Genomic DNA, 22896 nt, shown 5'->3' with positions numbered 1-22896 from the left:
TTAACCTTGCTTGCTTCAGTTTCCCCATCTTTAAAATGAGCTGAAGAAGGAAATGGCAAATCACTTCAAGTATCTTTGCCAAGAAAATCCCAAATGGGGTCACAGAGAGTCAGACACAACTGAAATGATTTAACAACAATAACATAAAATTACATTAGAAAATTATAAAATAAAAGTATCTGTGAAGTTTGTTTTGAAGGTGGTATTATTCCCAGGAAAAATTAGAGAAGGCTTCATGAAGATGGTAGCATTTGAGTAGGACTTTAAAGAGGAATTCAATATGCAAAGAAGAAACTAGAGAACATTCTACAATATATCCATCTAAGAACATACATGTTACAAGAGAAGATCAATGGGCATATTTGTAGATTATATTATCAGTTAACATTTATATAGTTCTATAAGGTTGAAAAAGAGCTTTACATTTATTATTCTCATAGCAACCTTGTGTTGTAGTCACTATGATTACCCCACCCCCTTTTTTCAGATAAAGAAACTGAGGTTGAAAGTTTACATGAATTGCCCAGGACCAAATATTCAGTAAGTATCTGAAATAAGATTCAAACTCAGATTCAAACTTCAAAACAAGTTCGATGTTCTATACACTTTAAAACTTAGCTTCCTAGTTTCGTCATTCTATTCCCCAGGTTCTTTGAATATTTGTCTAAGTAAAGGATTCTGTCTTCATCAAAGCTATTAATATTGGAAAGGGTATTGTTTGAATCTGGTTCCCTGGTGAGAAATATAGGACTCTGATAGCTAAGCATGCTTTCATTTACTAAGGCTATATAATCAAGGCGGAGACCTCTACTTAAACTATTAGCCTTGGCAAATGGCACATGAAATCTATTCACAAATTTGTTAACTATTCTTCCTCACTAATTAGCTGTGTCTGTGCATGTATGTACTGCATCTATTTTCCCTTCCTAGTTTCTCCCTCTCATGATAAGTGTTTTTTCTTCTAAAGGAAAAAATACCCAAGGATTCTTAAGTGAACAGCACATAGCATATAAGCCCCAACATGTGTATGGAACATGCATTTCTTTGTTCTCCACCAGAATATTCCTTTTTGCTTCCTTCCCTAGGAATGTCAGTCAGGATTCCTACAGGCAATACAGAGGTTGCCCTACTGATGAATCCTGAAAATCTCATCTATTCACTCTATTCTGTCTCCTCTTCACCTGCATTAAAAGGCAAAGAAGGAACATGGTTAAATAAGCATAGCGACTTTTTTTTTTCTTTAAGCTTTCCATTTTGCAAAAAACTTCTGAATAGGTATGAAGCACTAAGACATCACAGACTCTGAACTTCCCCTCTCTAAATGCAACTTAGCTTCCATCCATCTCTCCTACTCCCTCGTTCCAACCATATTTATACTTTTCTCTCATTATGACTGAAATTCCCTCCATCTACCTCTATTTTTTTCCCAGTATACAGGTCTGGCTTACTTGCCTCTCTAGTCATCCTGGAACTCATTCAGAGGTTATTTCAAACTTGCCCTTGAATCCTTATTCCTCTCAACTTTCTCCTAGACTTGACTGGCCAGTCCTCTACCACGAACTCTCCTCATCACTGGCATTCTTCAAGGGAAGTCTGTCAATATCTTGTTCACTTTAACCATGAGAATAGTTGCCCTCTAACTCGCACTTATCTTGAGGGCTTAGAAAATGCTTTTGTGTGTGTCATTTAATCTCATGGTAGTTCAGATTTCTATAGTTTCATGGTTTACAGAATACTTTCCCATGCTGTGAAGAAAGATTATGTAAGGATTAGTATCTCCATTTTTGAGATGAAGAAACTGACTTACCCAAAGTCCCATAGCTAGTAAAACTCAAGTCCAACTCCTCTGATTACAGATCAAGTTTTCCTAGTAAACTACATTACCTACATGTCCCTATTACAAGGAAAAATAGATGGATCCATGAAAATCCATCATTGAGAAAAAAATACTTCATTGTCCACATGCAAACACAATTCAAAAACTGACAATGGATCAGTGACAACACTCTCACAGCACATTTTATATGAGCAAAAATGTTTTTGTGTAATCATGTGGGAATGTGCATGTGATGAATTCTACAATATATCCAACTAAGAATAAACATGTTACATGAGAAGACCAATGGGCACATTTGTGAATTATATTTGATTTTAAGAGCTAATATTTATATAGTTCTTTAAGGTCTAAAAAGAGTTTTATATTTATTATTCTCATAGTATACAAGGGTTCTTGTATCTCTGTCTGTACTGGAAGGAAACAAGCCCTTATTGTTGTGTTTAATTGTTTTAGTCATATCTAACTCTTTGTAACCAACTCTGCTTGTGACCAACAATTTGGTACCCATATTGGGTTTTCTTGGCTAGGATACTGAAATTGTTTGCCACTTCCTTCTCCAGTTCATTTTATAGACTGGGAAAAAACAGGGTTAAGTGACTTGCCCAGGGTCAAATAGTAAGTTTTGAGGCCAGATTTGAACTCAGGTCTGCCTGATTCCAGGCCTAAAACTCTAGCTACTTAGCTTCCCTAAGCATTTATTAAGCACCTACTGTGTTCCTAGTACAATACTAAGTGATTTACAGATTTAATCCTCATAATAACCCTAATGGGTGGTGGTATTATTTATCCTCTATTTTTAACTGAGGGAACTTGAGGCAGTTGGAGGTTAAGTGATTCACATAACTTGTAAATGTTCTGAGGTTGGACTTCACTCAGTTCTTGACTCTAGGTCCAGCGTTCTATCAACTACACAACCCTTACCTGCCTTATGAGCTGTCTTGACATTTAACAATTATGTGTATCCAGGTCAAAGTGAAAGTTATCAAAAGTTCAAGTTAATTCTAGACTTTTCCATTACTACCAGTCACACTAAAAAAATGGATGACAAATTCACATGATTCATAAGCTTTATTAACAATGATATAAAGGAGATATCTCAAGTTCATAATTAGATAATTTTCAAAAGTCCTTTCTTATTATGAACTGAAGATTCTTCCTATACAAACATTTCAATAAATAAAAAAAACTGATGAAAATGTAAATTTCAGTGAGTTATATAGTTTATTTTAAGCATGTATTAAATTTAGCAAGATGTTACAAATTTCTTGGTCCCTCTTTTGAGCATTTCATTTTCTTCTGTTTATTAATGTTTCTGCTTCTCTTAGCTTTCTATATTTTTGCATCTATACCACAATTCAGTAACCTATCACAAATAAGTAAGGTCAATCAAAACAACCCAGGTTTGTCTCCTTGTATGTCTGCACACATCTCATTTAGAATGCTTTCTTTGCCAAACCAGTCTTCTGAAGCCATGATAGGTTACCACATGCATCAGCAGCACCCACAGATATTTATTAAGGAACACACATGTTCAGCTTCCAGTCTATTACAAAGACTAAAAGAGGAGATGGGGTCAGAACATTCTGTGAGCAGCCTTAGGAGCAGACACCTGCAACCAGAAGAATCTGGTCTGGTCAGAGCTGAACATTTGCTCTGAAAATGACCCAGCCCAGGTCCCAAGCTTGCTTCTTATTGTTCAGGTATTTCACTCATTTTCCCAACTCTGCCAGAGGATTAACAGAGGCAGAAAAGAAAGAGGAAACTCAAATCAGTTGATTTGGTCACTTATGTCAGATGAAAGAGAGATTTGATTTGTTCTATTCAGTTCCAGATGGCATAACTAGAAGCAAAGGGTAGAAAGAGCAAAGGATGGAACATTTCTGCTCAATATTAGAAAAAAATTTTGGTAACTACAGCTGCCCACTACCTAGAGGTAGTGATGTCCCTATTACTAGAGGTCATAGGATCATAGATTAAGAACCAAAAGCTCTTAAAGTCTTCAAGTAAAGGCTAAATAGCCATCTTTACTTTCTAAAGGGGACCAAGAAAAAGAGGGACCAGAAAAGCTTCATGTAGAAAGCACCTGACTTAATCCTAGAAGGAAGAGATAGGCTTTTGTAAACAGAGCAAGGGAGGCAAAGCAGCATGAGAAGAGGGGACAGAATATTATCCATCTGACTAGAACTTAAACGATATGAAGGGAATGGTAAGAAACAAGATGCACAGCTAAATTCAAATTAAAATATGGAGGGCAGTGGATGTTAGGGTAATGAATTCATATTTTACACTAGAGGAAAAAAAGGAAGTGACTGGAGGTTTTGATAAAAAGAGCATACACTTTGGAAATAAATGTAAAGGAATGCTAGCAGCGAGGAGAGAATGGAGGCAGGAATATCACTTTGGAGGCCATTACAATAGTCCCAATGGTGTCAAACTCAAATAGAAATGGGGACAACAAAATCATATATAAAGATCCCTGTGGGCTACATATTGACTTAGTTTAAAAATATAATATTATCTATGTTTTATTGTATTTATTGTATTTATTTATCTTGTCAAAGATGTTCCAATTACAATTTTTCATTCAATTTTATTTTGTTTTCAATTTCGGATTCTCTTCTTCCCCTATCCCTTTACCCACCTATTAAGAAGGCAAGAAAAACAATCCATTACAAAGATGAAGTCATGCAAAATTAATTTCCATATTAGATATTTTCCAGAATAAAGTCAGAGAAATGGGAAGGGGATGGAAAGTCAGAAAGAAGGAAGAAAAGAAAGAAAAGAGGAAGGAAGGAAGGAAGGAAGGAAGGAAGGAAGGAAGGAAGGAAGGAAGGAAGGAAGGAAGGAAGGAAGGAAGGAAGGAAAAGTAAATAGCATATTTTCATCATAAATTCTTTGGAACTATGGTGGGTAATCTGGTTTGGGCCATATATGGGTATCACAGGCAGCATGTTTGACACTCCCAATCTAGATAAATATATGAGGCTCTTCACTAGAAGGATTAAAGCAGGAAAGGAAAGAAAGGACAGATATTACAGAGATATAAACAAAAAGACTTGGCAAGTGGTAGAATGTCAAGAAGGAAAAATAAAAAATGGTACTGGCGTTTTGATGGTTGTGAAATCATCAGCAGAAATAGGAAATTTGGGAAGAACAGGTTTTGGCAGGGGAAATATGGAATTTATTTTGAAGTGTTGGCAGGACTTCCAATAGATATGTCTAATAGGTAAGTGGCAATATGAGAGATATTTAAGATGGATATAGATGAAATAATTAAGGGAGAGATGACAGCTAAGAACAAAAGCTTAGGGAATACCTGTAATTAAGGACCAGAAGGTAGATGAGGAGCTAACAAGGGAGAATTTGAGAAGTAAGAGAAGAGATAGGAGTGTTCAGTGTCACCAAAATCAAAGTAGGAGAAATTATTACGAAAAAGGAGATGGTGGGGCGGCTAGGTGACACAGTGGATAAAGCACTGGCCCTGGAGTCAGGAGTGCCTGGGTTCAAATCCAGTCTCAGACACTTAATAATTACCTAGCTGTGTAACTTTGGGCAAGTCACTTAACCCCCACTGCCTAGCAAAAAAAAAAACTTAAAAAAAAGGAAATGGTCAAGGATGATAAATACTGTATAGTAGTCAAGGAGTATGAAAGCTGCAAAGGAGTCATTGATGGAGTATTTGATGTTTGATAATGTTTGTCCTTCATTTTTAAAGAAGATTATGACATCAGGGAAGTGATGCTATAACAAGCATATGATTGAATTTGAGTGGGGGGGCTGTGCTAAGTTACCAGCCTCACTTTCTCCTCCAGAACTATCTGGGTCCAGTGGTCAAATATGGATCAGGACTATTGGAGATGGTCCTGGATGCAAGGCAATCATGGTTAAGTGACTTGCCCAGGGTCACACAGTAAGAGTCAAGTGTTTGAGGCTGGATTTGAACTTCCATCCTCCTGAATCCAAAGTCAGTATTCTAAGTCACTGGCAACATTTGAGAGAGAAGTTACAGGGGCAGAAGTCAAAATACAAGTGGTTAGCAGCAGCTAGGTACTACAATGGTTAGAGCACCAGCCCTGGAGTCAGGCAGATCTGGTACTTATTGTTTGGAAAGAAAAATGGTAATGGTGGTGGTAATAGTAGTAGTAGTAGTAGTAGTAGTAGTAGTAGTAGTAGTAGTAGTAGTAGTAGTGGTGGTGGTGGTGGTGGTGGTGGTAGTGGTGATGGTGGTGATAGTGGTAATAGTAGTAATAGTACTAGTACTAGTAGTGCTAATGGTAGAAGAGGTAATGGTGGTAGTAGTGATTTTGGTAGTGGTGGTACTGGTGGTGGTTAAAGTGGTAGTAGTAATCATCATCATCATCATAGTTATATAGTGGTCATAATTGTAGTAGCTATAGTATAGTGGGAATAGTAGTTATAGCCAGTATTCATAGAACATTTTAAGGTTTGCAAAGAACTTTATAAATATTTTCTCAACTTATTCCCAAAACAATCATACAAAGTAGATGCAATTATCATCCCTATTTTAGAGATGAAGAAGTTTAGGCAGACAAAGGTTAAGTGACTTGTCCAGGGTCATTATAGCTAGTAAATATCTGGGGACAGATATGAACTTCAGGTTCAGTATTCTATCTCTTAGAGAACTACTCTGTAATTACTACTCTGAAATTCTGAGAGGTATGTCAGAGGGCTGAGGGAAAGAAGCTAAAAATAATAATGATGTTTAAAATAGTATTATTAAATTATTATCATATATACATATTATAATAAATAACAACATTCATATATGTTATAATGTGCCAAGCACTGTACTGAGTACATTATAATTATTATCTCATTTGATCCTCATCACAATCATTCAAGGTTAAGAATTATTATCCTCACTTTACAGAAGAAAACTGAGGCAAATAGAAATCAAGTGATTTACCCAGGATCGCACAGCTAGTAAATATTTGAGGGTGGATTGCAGGTTCAGTTCTCAATCTTTTACATAATGGTCCCCTGAGACTCTATGATAATATATTAAGGGAGAGCCAGTTGAGGTGAGATAGGCTCTCTCAGCCTCTGAGACCCCCCCCCCTTGCCCTGGGCCTTAATTCTTTGCCTTGCCTTAGCCATGTATCTTTAGAAGCAGAACAAACTCTTGGATAGGTGAGATAGATACACCAGGTCCAAGTGCAGTTGGTTCTGGTGAATATAGGCTCCATAGTCTTTTTTTTCCAGTCACCCACTTGCTCCCATTTAGTTTTGACTTATTTTTTTAAATCCAGTTCTCAGTCATACTCCCAGATCTGTATCTAACCACTGTGTCCACTGACACATAGGTGTTTCTTTTCCATCAAATGCTGATAAGCAGGTTAGGGCTGTTATCATCTCCATTTTGCAGTTGAAGGATGCTGAGGCAGACAGAGGTTGGGTGGCATAGTTAATAAATGTCTGAGGCCGGACCTGATCTCAGGTCTTCTTAACTCTAAGTCCCCTAAGCCACCAGCTGCCACTAGGAGTCCAGATCCTAGCTGGAGAGATCTCAGAGTCCAGCTAGTCCAACCTCTCCTTTTGCAGATAAGGAAAATGAGATCCTAGGAAGCCTAAGGGATATCATCAAGATCATATAACTATGAGAGGTAGGATTTGAAAGGTGCCCTACCCCACCCCCAAATAAATGGGAGGGGGGTTCTTGCAGAGGATTTACAAAACAGCATGAACAGGAATCACAGAAAATGCATAATGGCGGGATGGGATTTGCATCACTGGAGAGAATAGCTGCATCAACCAGATCACGGCTCCATCAAAGCATAAAAAGTCAACCTGTCCTTAATGGCCTCCCCAGAGTAAGCCTAGAAGTTCATTGTGAGGCCAAATCAAAAGACAGAGTGGTCTGGGCTCAGCCCCTGGCTGGTCTCTCTCCCAGAGGAGTGCAGATGCCTCCCCCACCCCGCCCCTAGACTCACTGTCCCTCTTCCAGACCCCCTCCTCCATCTCCCACGTCTCCACATGAAGCCCTTTGCACAGTTCCCCTCTGAAGCTGACATGAGAATTCATCTAAGTGCTATCAGGTGTATCCTCAGGGGAATCCCCAGAGAGGAAAAAAACCTTTAAATCCCTAAGCTGTGAGGCACAAGACTGGCTTTGGACTCATTTTCTGGGATTCAGTCATCTTCCCAAAAATTTCCCATTACAGAATGAGTCATGAAAATGTACCTGGGCAAGAACAGGAGCTAGAGTAATGGCAGGATTGCTCCAGAAAACAAAGGAAGCTCATTAGGAATCCAGAGAAATAAAATTGTGGGGGAGATTCTAGGGACTAGAGAGTTCAGGACAAGAAGAAAAACAACACAGAAGACAACTAGACTATTTAAGCAGTCTAAGACTAAAACTCTGAAGAGAAAGAATGGATTAAATCAAACCCCAGACAGGCAATCAATGGACATTCAATTAACAGTTACAATATTACTAATTTACGTAGAATGTCTAAGTAATACAGGTTTTTTCATTCCCCCATTGAAGTAGTCCTGATGCAATTGTTTCCTAATGCTCAGACATTCAGGCCTAGATCCATCCCAGTCAGTTTAAATGCCTTTTCACAGGTTGCACACCTGAAGAGAGCAAAAAGTATGGATAAGCTCACTTTAAACGGAAGATGGAGGAACACAGAATGCCACAGGAGCCCATCAGATCAATACAGCAGTCCTGGCTCTGTCTTCACTTGGGACAAAGGAGTCCCCTGAAGAAAAGGCATAATGGAACCCCAAAGGCTCATAAACAGAATCATTAATGCTGACCTTTCATGTAAGAAAGGTGGGGGATTTTTAAGAATAGGACTAGGTCCCAAGGGCTGGCGAGGCAGAGAAGCTCTGACTCACTATTTAGATACTAGGTACCTTGGGACTGATGACACTTTGTAATCATAATAATAGCAGTTATTCATGGCTCACATCAAAGTGAGCATGCCTGGTGTCTCTCATTAACTTTCCACCCATCTGTAGATAGTAGCACCTGGGGGAGGAGGAAGGGGAGGAGAGGTTCCTTTTGGGTCTGAAGCAAAAGAAAGAGCAGGAAGTTGATCCAGAACTTGCTAAAGGTCATAGCATAAAAGAGTGGTAATTCAAATCCTATGACTCAAAACAACTGAAACCAAAAGTCCATGCACCAATGTGTGGGAAGCTCCTTAGGAAATTCTCTTTGAGGACAGAAGGAAAGAAATTAGATTCAGTGCCATTAGGATAATTTTTCCTTAACAACTGCAGAATTCTAGACTATGTTGAGTACCTGAATTTTATTTTAAGCTAACCCTCAGTTTGATACCTTCACAGAATCTCACAGTTGGAAGAGTCTCTCAAAGGTCAGAGTCAAATTTTACCTGAAGTAATCTTTTCTACAAAATTCCCAACAAGGGGTCATATAGCTTCCATTCCAATACCTCCTCTCTCTTTCCTGAAGTAACAATCCAGTTCCTTTATCCAAATGTTTTCATGAATGTCCCCCATACCTGGAATACTCTTCCTGCTCATCTCTGCTTTCAAGTTTGTTGGCTTCCTTCACGTCTCATTTCTCCTTAGTCTTAGTGTCTTCTTTGAGATCATTTCTAATTTATCCCATATATTTTGTGTTTGTACATAAGTATTTGCATGTTGCCTCTACCATGAGACTTGGTGATCATCTTGATAACAGGGGTTGGCCTTTCTTGGTATCTTCAGTGGTTGCCATGGTGGCTGGCTTATAGTAAGTGCTTAAGTAACAGCTAGTTGACTTAACAACTATGCTTACTTCTTTACACAACCATGATACAGAGATGGCAGGTAATCTGAGAAGGGAAAACATTAGGAAATGGAGAAACCTGGAAAGTTTCCTGCAAAAATGTGTCATTAGAATGGACTAAGAGGCTGAAGTCAAAACAAACAAAAAAAAAAAAAAAACAGAATCCCAGGAATGAGGGCTAGCTGATGAAAAGACATGAATACCAGAGATGAAGCATTGTGTGTGCAGAATTGCAAATGTAGTTGGATGGTAGTCTGGAATGGAAGAAAGTGTAAATTTAAGTGTAAGGTTATAGGAGCCACTGGAGTTGGAGGGGGAGGAGGGAGCATTTACATAATCAAATATATACTTTAGAAAAAATATGTAGTAAATGTACACATACAATTTATATCAAATTACTTATCATCAGGGAAGGAGAAGGAAGAAAGGGAGAGTTTGAATCTTTAAAAAATTTTAAATGAATGTTAAAAATTTTCTTTACATGTAATTGGTAAAAGAAATAAAATATTATATTTAAAAATATATGTAGGCAGCATAGGATAGATAGATTGAAGAGAGGAGAGACATGTATCACAGAGAAGTCATGGCAGCAATTCAGGTAACAGGAGGTAAAGGCCTGAATCAGAATGGCAAAGTATGAGAAAAGAAAAGGGGATATGAATGAGAAATTCTGTGTAAGTTTAAAAAAAATAGATTTGGCAATGGATAGAATATGTGGGCTGGATGCTAGTGAGGAATTCATGATAGTCAGGTGCAGACCTTGATGACTGGGAACACAGTGGTGCCTCTGACAATATCGGAAAGTTGAGAAAGTCCATTCTCACTGAGCAGGCAGCCACATGCATCAAATTCAATCTTAAAATCTCTGGTTCTGAAGAGGTCCTCAATTTTAGCCCAGATTCCATTTGTCTCCCCTTTTAAAGGGCCATACCTTTCACTCTCTCCCATACCACCCTATTTAGGAATGAACAGAAAAAGAACTTCAAGGGATTTTGCTTCATTACAGATTGAATCTCAGATGGGGTGACAGATGCATGCTCAGCTCTCCATGGAGAGAGAACATGGACTGGTGGCTTCAAAGTTCCTCCGGGAGAACTTCATAACTGTTCTTGGGTTCCCCTGGGATGACTACAAACAGAGGGGAAGAGTTTTGAGAAATCATAATTCCAGCTCTTGCCAAATACTATATCATTCTTGAAGGGATCATAGGTTTAGAGCTGGAAGGGACTTTAATTTTCTTTTCCTTTTTTAATTGAAATTTTATTTTATTTTTCCAATTATAGGCAATAGTAGTTTTCAGCATTCATCCATTTGAAAATTTATGAGTTCCACATTTTTCTACATCTCCCCTCCCCATGGCAATGAACCGTCTGATAAAAGTTGTATATGTACATTCATGTTTAACATATTTACATGTTATATAAAAGAGGAATTAAAACTAAAGGGAAAGAAAATAATACCATGAAAAAGAAAGGAAAAACATAAAAGAAGTTTTTAAAAAATGAACATAATAGGCATTCAGATTCTGTGGTTTTTTTTCCCTCTAGCTGTGGATGGCATTGACCATAGCAGGTTGTTCAGGGTTGTCCTTGATCTCTTGAACTGCTATTAGGAGCTGCATCCATCATAGATGATCGTCTCACAATATTGTTGTTAATGTGTACAATGTTCTCTTGGTTCTGCTCCTTTCACTCCATATCAGTTCATATAATTCTTGGAAGGATCTTTCAAGGCATATCTCCAATCCCTTCATTTTACAGATGAGGGAACAAGGCCCAGAGAAAGTATGTAATTACTCAAAATCACACAAGTGACAGCGATTTGGAACTCTTTGCACTGTAATATGCACCCGAGGTTGGACAAAGGTAGGTGAAACCCTATAGATAAATTTTCTACATTGAAGTTCCTATTTTCAATGTGTAAGCCAGAGGTAGGGGTAGGTGTAAGCCAAGGGTGAGTTGCTTAACATTGGGACAGGGCAGCAGGAGGCAGCAAGGTAGGGAGGAAAAGGCACAAGGGTTGTTTTGTTTCTGCTACTATCTAGCTGTATCACTTCATGGATCTAATTTCACCTCTCTGGATCTGTTTTCTACATCTATGAAAGTAAGTGCACTAGATGAAATTCAAATCCAGACCCTGTAGCTCCATATTCAGTCAGATTTTGCTTTGATTAGGCCTTAGATTGCTTCAGCACCCAAAGGGAACAGAGACAAGATCCCTATTTCACTTAAGCAGTGTCTTCTTCCTCATTCACCTCCTTTCCTCTTCCCCATACAACTGCTTCTTTATTTTTCTCCATGTGAAAAGACATCTCAATCACAGAAACCTTGCTCAAATGCTGGGCTGGGACAGGGCTTTCCAACTGAAATATTTTAAGGCACAGATCACAAAGAGAGATAATCAGGACCTTTTAATCTGACCATTTAGCTACTTTCTCAGCTTTGTGTGTCACAGTTACTTGCAAATGGGCCTCTGGACAATTGATCAGCTACAATTTAAAGTCTTTCTGGGCTGCCCTGGTGGGTAGAAGAATGTTTTCTAGGCAACAAAGGCCACCAACCTTCCCCCAAAACTAGGATAATCACCCTGATCCATAAAAATCATGCCTCTGGGCAGTACTGAATACCTCACCATGAAATAATCTATAGCTACTCTCCTTCCCTCATGGGGCCATCAACTGCTCCATTTGTTGGTCATTATTTTAAAAACCCAAATTTTATTAGCAGTGGAACATGAGTAATAAATACTAATAAACTGTTTGCACTTGAATTAGCCTCGGTCATTCTGAGATCAAAGAGTCATTTATCAAAATCAAACTCTTTTCCCTATCACCACTTTGTGGTCAGGAAATGGACCCTCCCAAGGTCACAGGAATTGCAAGAGCTGAGAGAGAGGACCCAAGGTTTTTGCTTTTTAAATTTTTTTCCCTAGTCCTCATTAGTCTGTGTGCTTAGAAAGTGTGGATTCAGAGCTTGAAACAGTGTGCTACAAGAAGCAAGGCTTTTCCATCCCTCCAGCATGACATTCCTATATTTTATATATTTTTATTTCCTCCTTCCCCAGACCTAAATTTCTCTTACTCCAATTTCCCAAATCACATTCGAACTATGGACATTCCTTGGGTATGGACAACCTACAAAATCTAATGTCATCTCTCTGGGGCTGAGTTGTCATTGTCACCAATAGTCCCTTTCCTCTCCTTACAAAGTCATGCATAAATCAACCAAGAAGTATTTACTTAATACATCTACTATGTGGAAGCCACTCTGAAGGATAGGAAGGCAAGGTAGCCTTCTGCCCCTGAGGAGCTTACAATAAGTTAGGGAGAGAAGACATGAATACTTGGAAAGATTAGCAGCATAAAATCATCTATGAATTCATAGATTTAGAGCTGAAAAGGACCTGAGATGTCATGTAGCCAAATCCCTCATTTTACCAATGGGATAACTGAGTCCTAATGAAGTTAAATGACTTGTCTAGTGTTACACACAAAGAGCAATATTCAAAGCTGCATCTCCTACACAATTTAATTCAGTATATTAAGTGTCTACCGTGCGCCAAGTACCAGTAAGCACCCGGTGATAGATACAATGGCAGAAATCAAATAGTGACATTCACTGAATACAAAATTTATACAAAGTAATTGGGAAGAGGTGGGGAGAAGGACTGATACCTCATGGAATCTGGAAAGGTGTCATATTAGGAGGGCAGCCCTTGATATGTCTTAAAAGGAATTCCAAGAGATAAAGGTGAAGTCAGAAAACGTTCCAGGCATGGGAGGAGAAATTAAAGTGTCATATATATACCAATCTGGCTGGAATAAAGAGTAAGTGAAATCAGTCTAGAAAGTTAGGTTGGAGCCAAATGAGCGTTTGTATTTTATCTCAGAGGTAATATAGAGTCTCTGAAGCTTCTTGAGAATTGGAGTGACATGGTCAAACTTGTGTTTTAAAAATATCATTTTGTCAGCTGTGTGGAGGATGAATTGAAAAGGGTCAGAGGCCATAGGAAAGAATGCAGCATTTGTGGTCTGAAGATTCTGATTTTGCCATTAGTTGGATGAATTTGGCAAATCACTTAATTTCTCTGGATCTTAGTTCCATCATCTTTAAAATCAGGAGTTTGTGCTCAATAACTACAGTCTAGTCTAGTCCTTTGTCTATGACCCTATGAAATTCCAAAAATAACATTCAGTCTGCCACATGTCTTTTCAGGGCTGTCTCGGCTAAGTGTCAAAGAAATGCATCTACTACTTACTATGCCAACTCATTAATTATATAAACTCTCTGAACCTCAGCTTCCTTCTCTCTAAATGAGAGGTCTGACCTAAGTTACCTCTGAGATCCCTCTGATCCTAAATGTGACACAATCAACATTAGAGAAGTTCAGAGTAGGAAGGGACATTTTGATGATGAGGATGGTAAGGGAAATCCTAGACCTTGAGGTAGGCAATATATTGGCCCTGTAAGTCAGGAAGACTTAACAGTTCCTACCCCTTCTCTGACACTTACTAGCTAAGATAACTGTGGGGTAAATCATTTAACCTCTCAATGTATCAATTTTCTCATCTGTAAAATGGGTATAATAAGAGTGCTTACCTCTGGGGTTGCTATGAGGATCAGATGAGATAATGTGTGTAAAGGTCATTATAAATCTTCAAAGACATATATGAATGTTAATTATCATTATCCTAAAAGAGTTATAACTTGAGCTGTGCCTTGATAGATTTGTGGTATAAGGATAGAGATACGGTTAATAAGTGTAGGTGAAGTGTAGGTGCAAATTTCGGTCTAGAGAAAAGTGAAGAGTAGAGCTATATAAGCAGGAATTAGAAGGATGAGAGATAGCAAAGAGTTTACAAATTCTTGGAAAACTTTAAAAGTCATCATCTGAGCAGCTTAAATGATTTCTGGGAAAAGGTAAAAGATAAGACTGGAAAGGGGCTAGAGAGGGGAGAGACTTGAATGCCAGAACAAGGAACTTGGTTTTTACCAGGTGATGGGAAATCATTAACAGCACTTGAGCAAGTAAATAGCATAGCAAAGTCGGTATTTGACAGAAATTAATTTGATAACAATGTGCAGAGGGGCTGGACCACTTGTTAGAGCTAAAGGAATTTTAGTTAAAAACCCACACTTCCCTCATCCTAGATCACATACTTCTTCAACTGTCAGTCAGTCTCAAATTAAAGGGCTAACATACTCTAGTTGTGCTAAATGCTGGAGATACAAGGAAAGGCAAAAACAATTCCTATCTGCAAGAAGCTTACAGTGTGGGGAAGTGTAAGTCTTCCTTCTCCCCACCATCCAATAGCAAACCATGGGGAACTTTGACATTTATAAGTGTCATGAAATGGAAAAAGTAGGGCACACTGTCCTCTAAATTAGGGATTCTCTGTCACTACTAACAAACTACACTCAAAATATTCAGGCAGAGGTAAAAATACAGCCCAATGCAAAGGTCAGAAGCAGTGACCATTTTCTTCTTGGAAATCCTGAGGGCCAAGGCCAAGAATCAATGGCTAGAGGGCTGCACTTGTAGCCAGGAAAATCTGAATTTGGGCTGTGTCATCCTAGACAAGTCACTTAATCTCTCTCTGTCTCAGTCCATGGCCTCTGAGGTCCCTTCCAGGTCTAAATCTTGGTCCTACTAATATAAAAAGAAGGTAGATATTGCAACATGGCTTTTTCTTTCTTGATTAGGGGTCTCATTCTCTACCCTGAATCCATCTGTCTTCCCAAAGGTTCAAGGAATTCCACTCAATTTACCTACTAAGTAAATGCAGTCAGTTAGTCTGTCTGACTGTTGTCTAGGTAGGTACTTCTCTGGTTTCCTTTCAAATTCCAGCTAAAATCCACCTTCTACAAGAAGTTTTTCCCAATTTCCTCAGTTTTGCCATTGAGTTTGGTCTAACTCTATGTAACAAAGGACAGTTAGGTGGTATAGTGGATAAAGTTCCAGGTCTGGGGTAACAAAGATTCATTCTCCTGAGTTTAAACCTGGCTTCAGACACTTGAGCTGTGTGATCCTGGGCAAGTAGCTTCACCCTATTTGCCTCAGTTTCCTCATTCATAAAATGAGCTGGAGAAGGAAATGGCAAACCCCTCTAGTATCTTTGCCAAGAAAACTCCCAGTAGGGTCATGAAGATTTGGACATGATCACAATAATGATTTACCCAGATTCACACAGCCAGAAAGTGTCTGAGACTGCATTTGAATCTTCCTGACTCCAGGGTCAGTGCTATATCCATAGTACCACCTAGCAGCCCCAGCTAAAAAGGCAAACCTCCAATTATCCCTTGTCCCAATCTTGCATGTCCTCAGTTGTGTGTATATTGTTTCTCTCTACAGAAGGCAAGTTCCTTGAGGGAAGAAAGAGTTTACATCTTTCTTTGTATCCACCCTTAGTTCACAAAAGGTGCTTAAGAAAATCTTGAGATAGTCTCTTTGAGGTAATTTGGAGATAGAACTGTAACAGTTATGTTATGGTTGAAGAAACTGAGCCTTATCTGAAGTCACACTAATTTGTGAAGGATATAGTTGGGATGCAAATCCAGGTATTAAGCCTCAAAATTCCAATCCCATGGCCAGCTCTCCCAGAGAAGGCTTCTAGGAGGAGTGGGATGAGGCCTGACTCACAGACAAGCTTTGGCCAGGCCAAATGGCTACACCAAGTCATAGCTCTGACTACTCCTTATAGCACACCTTGGACAACAATCAGCCTTTTTCTGCTTTGTTAGTAGCCTATAAGGACTGACGCCTCTCTCTCTCTCTCTCTCTCTCTCTCTCTCTCTCTCTCTCTCTCGACATGGCCACAGGCCAGGGCTGAGTTATCCTTGGTTTCACCAAACATACAGTACAGATCATAGAGGTCTGCTTCTCCAATTCCCAACCCCCTCCAACTCCCCAACTTCCCCCACACACAGACACTCCAAGATGCAAATGCATCCTGCTGCCTCCTGCCCGCAAGCAGCAAGATCTCTGTGAAGATGCAAATCCCCTGCACATGGGCTCTGGGGAGACAGTGACAGAAATCACATTATGCAGCCCTTACTTCCCACCACAGTGGCTAGAATAAATATTTTGAATCTTCCTCTCTCACCTGGCAGGGATCTGACTGTGGGGAGTTTTAATTGAATGCAATGCCAATGCCCCAAGCCCTCCCAGTTTTTGCTGGCCCCCACCCCAGTGTTCCCCACAGAGGTGCTGGGGGGTTGCTGTCGGTCCATGGTTAAACATTCACAATGGCAGGAGGACAAATGCATTCATCTCTAATTCCCTGCCCATATCCTTATTTCTATTCTGGCTGAAGCTTAGTCTCCAGAAGTAACAGTTTGAGGAAACTAGGGCTTTGTTACACTCTCCCTGAAAGAGAGGAAGTCACTGAAACCAGTGCTGAAATGGGGGGTTGGCAAGCTAGGCCACTAGTTAAGGTCCAACACATATGCAAGGAACAGCATAAGAAGGGACATCTTCAAAAAATGAATGTCCTTTTTTTAGTAACAAAAAAATTCTATTTTCCAAGACATAGAGGTATTTATCTTGTAATCAGTCAAGTCACAGGTATGACAGTGAAATCTCATAGACCCCAATAAACCATAAGATTAACTATAGTATTTCTCAACTTTTAAAGGATTAGAATCCCTGTGAAACAAATTTTATGGAATTAGTTGGATTATTAACAGCCTTTGGTTGAGGAAAACACTCATTGGAAATAAATTTTAAACAAATAACTCTGCAGTTGCCAAGGGCCTTATGGTCCACAAGTCAGGAACCACTTTTGTAGCTGAAAGAGCATTTACCATCAAGCCATTAGAGAAAGGATTCCAATCAGAAATGTACCCCTTACTGCCTGTGGGAGCTACATGTTATTTTTTTTCTCTTGGTCTCAGTTTCCTTCTCTGTAAAATGAAGGGCATAAAATTATGATAGAATTAGATAAATAATTTAGCAACTACCTAGTCTAACTTTCTCATTTTACAGAGTAGGAAAGTTTGGGTGATTTGTCCAACATCATAGACATAGTAAATGGGAGGGTAAAGATTTGAACCTAGTTGCCTCTAACATCTCAAATCTTCCTCCCTTTCCTCCTTTGTCCAGAAGAAGGGGAATAATATTCAAGTCCTACCTAGGACATGCTAATAATGCCTTATCCTGGATCTGGTTTTGCTAATTTTCCCCAAATTCCAGGAGCTTAGAAACCACATCATGATTTATCAAGGAAGTTTGTTAGGTTTATTCAACTATACTGTGAATTAGATCCAAAATAGTCATTCTTTTCTTTGTTTTATATTCCCCCCTCCTTCATTTCCTTCCTTTTCCTTCTCTCAAACTGCTTACCTTCACTTTATTCAATTACCCTTTGATTTTTCCTCATTCTTAGTATTTCCTCAGGATGGTCTCTGAGTTAAGCCTTCCCCACAGACTAATAGAAAAAGTACTGAACTTGTCAAAAGATCTAGACCTTAATTCTGACACTGTCATTTACAAGCTCTATGACTTTCTAGAGTCACTTCTCTGACCTCATCTGTGGGGGGGGGTAATGTTTATACATCTGACTTCATGTGGTTCTTGGCAAGAAAAGATAACATGGACAATATAAATTGTGTTGCAACCACATAAATAAGAATTATTATTATTTGCTCCCTAGGAAGGTCTCCCTCCATGTTATCCTCTTTCAAATATCTAAATATCCCCTGAAATCTTAGTACCTCCCTCTAAGATTCCCCTTCAAATATTGATATACATATAGATATCATGTAAATACTTATATCATCTATTTTTGAGTTTATGTGTCATTTGTCACTTCTGTTGTGGTCTATTGTTTGTCTTAAATTTCAAAATCCCAGGAGCCAGGAACCCTGGTCAGATGACTCTCTCTACCTAGTACCCACAATAATGGATAATATTAGCAACTCCCATTTATTAATTTCCTGAATAATTTAAAAATCACTTTCCTCACAACAACCCTATGAATAAGTGGTACAAAGGTAATTTTCTCTATTTTTCTAGAAATGGAACCTGAGGTCCAGAGGGAAGAAGTTATTTGCCTTAGCTCTCAAAGCTAGTATGTGTCATTGCCAAGATTCAAATCTAAGTCTTTTGACTCCGAGTTCAGGGTTCAACACCACATTCTTTCATTGCCCAAAAGAAAGCAAGCTTCCATTAGAACATTGAAGATGATACCCTAAAAAAAAAAAAATTTAAAGAGAAGTACATTACACGTCTTTCACAGCTTATGAGGAGGGGATGAAATCTATCAAATAAGGGATCAGGACAATTAAAAAGATAAAATAGATCATTTTGATTACATGAAATTGAAAAGCTTTTGTATAAACAAAATAAACACTTTTAGAATAAGAAAGGAAGTTATTAAAAGGGGGGAGTAATAAACTATGTAAACATATCTGATGAGGAGTCGCAAACCAATATATAAAGACAACTAAGAGAACTATCTAAGAGCAAAAGTCATTCCTCAAGATACGTGGTCAAAGGATACAAATTATTAGTTTTACAAAGACTTGCTATCTATTAACAACTATATGAACGTACGTTTCAAATCATTAATAAGAGAAATACACATCAAAACAGTCCTGAGGTTTCACCCCATCCTCAGCACATTGGCAGCCAACACAAAAGAGAGAAGCCAATGCTGGAGTGCTTGTGGAAAGACAGGCAGAAGAATGCATTCTTTGTTGGCAAAACCAATACAGTCATTCTAGAAAGCAAATGACCCAGAAATTTTCCTGATAGACATATATACCTCGGAGAAGTCTCTAATAAGAGCATATGATGAATGCAGAGAAGCATAGGAAGACTTAGATAAACTAATGCAAAGTGAAGTAAACAAAAACCAAGAAAATAATATATATACAATCACCTAAACAGTGTAAATAAGAAAAAAATCATCATAAAATAATCAAAACTGAAAACTGTAAAATTATAAAGAACTACTTTGGTCCCACAAGAGAGATATGAGAAGGTCCCTCCCCCAATCATTTGTAGAGGAAGAAACCAAAGGTATGAGGACTTTGCATAATGTCAGATTTTTTTTTCAATGTTTTGAATAGTTCAGCTGATTTTTTTTCTTCATCCTCTTTTAAAAAATTATTTGCTAATAAAGTTTGCCATCTGGGAGTGGGGAAGGAGAGAGACAGGTGAAAGTGTAGATGATATAAAAACAAAAGATATTAATAAAACCTCAATTTTTAAAAATAAACTCCTTAAGAGCATGACTGTTTCATTTTTTACGTAAAATAAGCCAAGTAAGTTACCTCAATCTAATTTTTTTCACTTGTGAAATAATGGACTTGGCCTTGAAGATCTCTGAGGGTTTTTTCTGTTTGTTTATTTTTTCAACTCTAATATTCTATGATTTCTGTGATCTAACATGGGGCTGGGTATTGAGAATCCAAATTAAACAAAATTCAGGGCAAAGATCTCAAAGTTCAAAAGGTCTCTGAACTTTGAGACATTCTGGAAATTAGTCATATATATATATGTATATATACATATACATATATATATATTGAATTAAATAGGATTTTATGGGCTAGCCTGGGAACCTAATCATTGTTTCCAACATGGCAAAATGTGTTCTGAGTTCCAGACAATTGATTTACAACCCAGTTTTCAGAACAAAAGACATTGGTAAATTGGGGACCCATTTGTATGAACTAGACACAGTTGACATATTATAGCAAGTTGACTACAGTAACTAAGCTTACTAGACTAAGGTTAGGAAGTATTACAAATGGTGGCAGAGTATCCACACAATTACTCATTGATTCAACAAATCAAAATGCCCAATGTAATTGAAGGGGTATAAAGATGAGTAAAGAATATAGTTAAGGTTCTGCCCTAAAGAGACTTCCAGTCTAGTAGGAGAAATAACAAATTTCAACAACAAAAGGATGTGTACAAATGCCACAGAATCAGCAGACCTGAATTCTCAACCCAGTTCTGCCCTCAACAACTCAACTGTGTGTCACACGTTTCTCCAGCCTTCAGTTTTCTCATCTGTATGATAATGTAGCCCAATAAAGTCCAATGAGGAGACTGGTCCCTCACTGTTTCTCACAAGTGACATTCTGTTCTTTCATGCACATCATACATGGAGGTTACACTTTGCTTCTTGGAATCTCAAGTTTCCAAGAAAGCTCAGCTTGAATACCCCAGTGGTACAGCAGAAGAAATGTTGCACTTGTAATGGAAGACTTGGGTTTGAGGCAAGAAATTTAAACAGCTCTAAATCTCAGGTTTCTCAACAGAAAAAGGGGAAACTTGGAGTATCTTCTGTGACACCTTCTGACTTTAAATGTATGATCTGATACTGTGAGGTAATCTTTCTACAAACTTGGTCATATCCTCATATCAATTTTTTTTAGGTCTTTGCAAGGCAAACAGGGTTAAGTGGCTTGCCCAAGGCCACACAGCTAGGCAATTACTAAGTGTCTGAGACCAGATTTGAACCCAGGCACTCCTGACTCCAGGGCCGGTGCTTTATCCACTACGCCACCTAGCAACCCCTCCTCATATCAATTTAATACCATAGTATGATCACAAAAATAAGAAATTGGAAATAGTAGAGTTGGGGTCACAAAACTAGACACTAGCTGGTCTTGTAGTTCAGGCTTAGCCACCCTGAAGCAGTAGAAAGAGTAATAGATTAACGGGAGAACACTTGATCCCCTACCTGAGGATTTTACTGATCCCTCCTCCAAAATGAGAGTATAATGTTTTAGTCCCTCATTCTCGAAGAAGACCATGACGATCAAGGAGATGATGCATGACAAGCACATGAATTGGATTTGAGTGGGTGGGGTGCTATGCTAAGTCACCAGTCTCACTCTCTCTCCAGAGCCATCTGGGTCTAAGAGGACAGATATTACTGAGGACAGATATTACTTAGGACCACTGGAGATGGTCATGGATACAAGGCAATCTGGGTTAAGTGACTTGCTCAAGGTCACTCAGCTAGTTTCAAGAGTCTGAGGCTAGATTTGAACTCCCATCCTCCAGACCCCAAGGCCAGCACTTTATCCACTGTGCTACCTAGTTGCCCCCAAAATATGAGTATAGTCATCAATTAACATGTATATAGGGCATTTAGATTTGTGAAATACTTTACATGTACAATTTTATTTGAGCCTTATAATACTCTTGTGAAGATGGTGCTAACATGAACCCCATTTTACAGATCAGAAAACTGAGACTTGCCTAAGCTTTCACAAATAGTAAATGTGTAAGGAAGGACTTAAACACAGGTCTTCTGAGTCTAGGACTAGCATTCTCTGTACAATAATACCTAGCTGCTGGTGCCCTTCCTCTTTCCACTCCTCCCCCATATGAAACATACATAATTAGAGATATGCTCTATTCATTGAGTCTACACACACACACACACACACACACACACACACACACACAAACATGGCTCAATGGATAGAACACTGGTCTAGGGTCAGAAAAACCTAAGTTCCAATCTAGCCTCAGATATTTACTAGTTGCACGACTTTGGGTAAATCAATTGACTTCTCTTTATCTCAGTTTCCTAATTTGTGAAATGAGATAATATCAGTTACCTCTCAGGATTATTGTGAGGATTGACTGAGATAACACTTATAAAGCACTTAGTACAGTACTTGGAACATTGTGGTACTATATAAATATTAGCTATTATTATTATCAGCTATTAATATTATTATATATTCTCTCAGTTGTGTGTATATTGTATAATATAATATAATATAAGATAATATAAGATAATCTTGAAGCCTTGGGATTTTTGTATTGGTATTTTTTGTCTTAGTATTTTCAGAATCCAAATAGCATTTGTATTTAATAAATGATTGTCGATTGAGTCTGGCTGCATGATTCTTTTGTTTTTCAGTCATTTCAGTCCTGCCCCATCCTTTGTGACCCCATTTGGGTTCTTTTTTTGGTCAAAGATACTACAGTGGTTTGCCATTTTCTTCTGCAGCTCATTTTATAGATGAGGAAGTTGAGGCAAATAGGGTAAAATGACTTGTCCAGGATCACAGTTAGTGTCTAAAGTTAGATTTGAACTCAGGAAAATGAGTCTTCCTGCCTCCAGGTCTGGTACTCTATCTAATGAGTCACCTAGCTACCCTACTTGCATGATTTCACATAGGCACAAAGGACTAGGGGGTTTCAGAGCAGGGAGTGACCATTACTTGATGAAAATATTAAGAAGACTTCACAGTAGATATGCCAACTAAGTTGCACCTTGAAAAATAGGTACGGTTTCAACAGCCAGAGTTGATACAGAATGCATCCAG

The 22896-nt window shown here is 38.4% G+C and overlaps 1 protein-coding gene across 6 annotated transcripts in view; it reads right to left on the bottom strand.

Annotated features, from left to right (window-relative positions):
* Positions 1–22896, bottom strand: part of GRIK4 (glutamate ionotropic receptor kainate type subunit 4) — a 685181-nt gene that overhangs the window by 626278 nt on the left and 36007 nt on the right. The window lies entirely within an intron of this gene.

Source organism: Macrotis lagotis, chromosome 1, assembly GCF_037893015.1.
Source record: "Macrotis lagotis isolate mMagLag1 chromosome 1, bilby.v1.9.chrom.fasta, whole genome shotgun sequence".
Classification (NCBI taxonomy): domain Eukaryota; kingdom Metazoa; phylum Chordata; class Mammalia; order Peramelemorphia; family Peramelidae; genus Macrotis; species Macrotis lagotis.
Note: the sequence above shows the minus strand (reverse complement) of the source record. Positions and strands in the feature narration are given on the sequence as shown.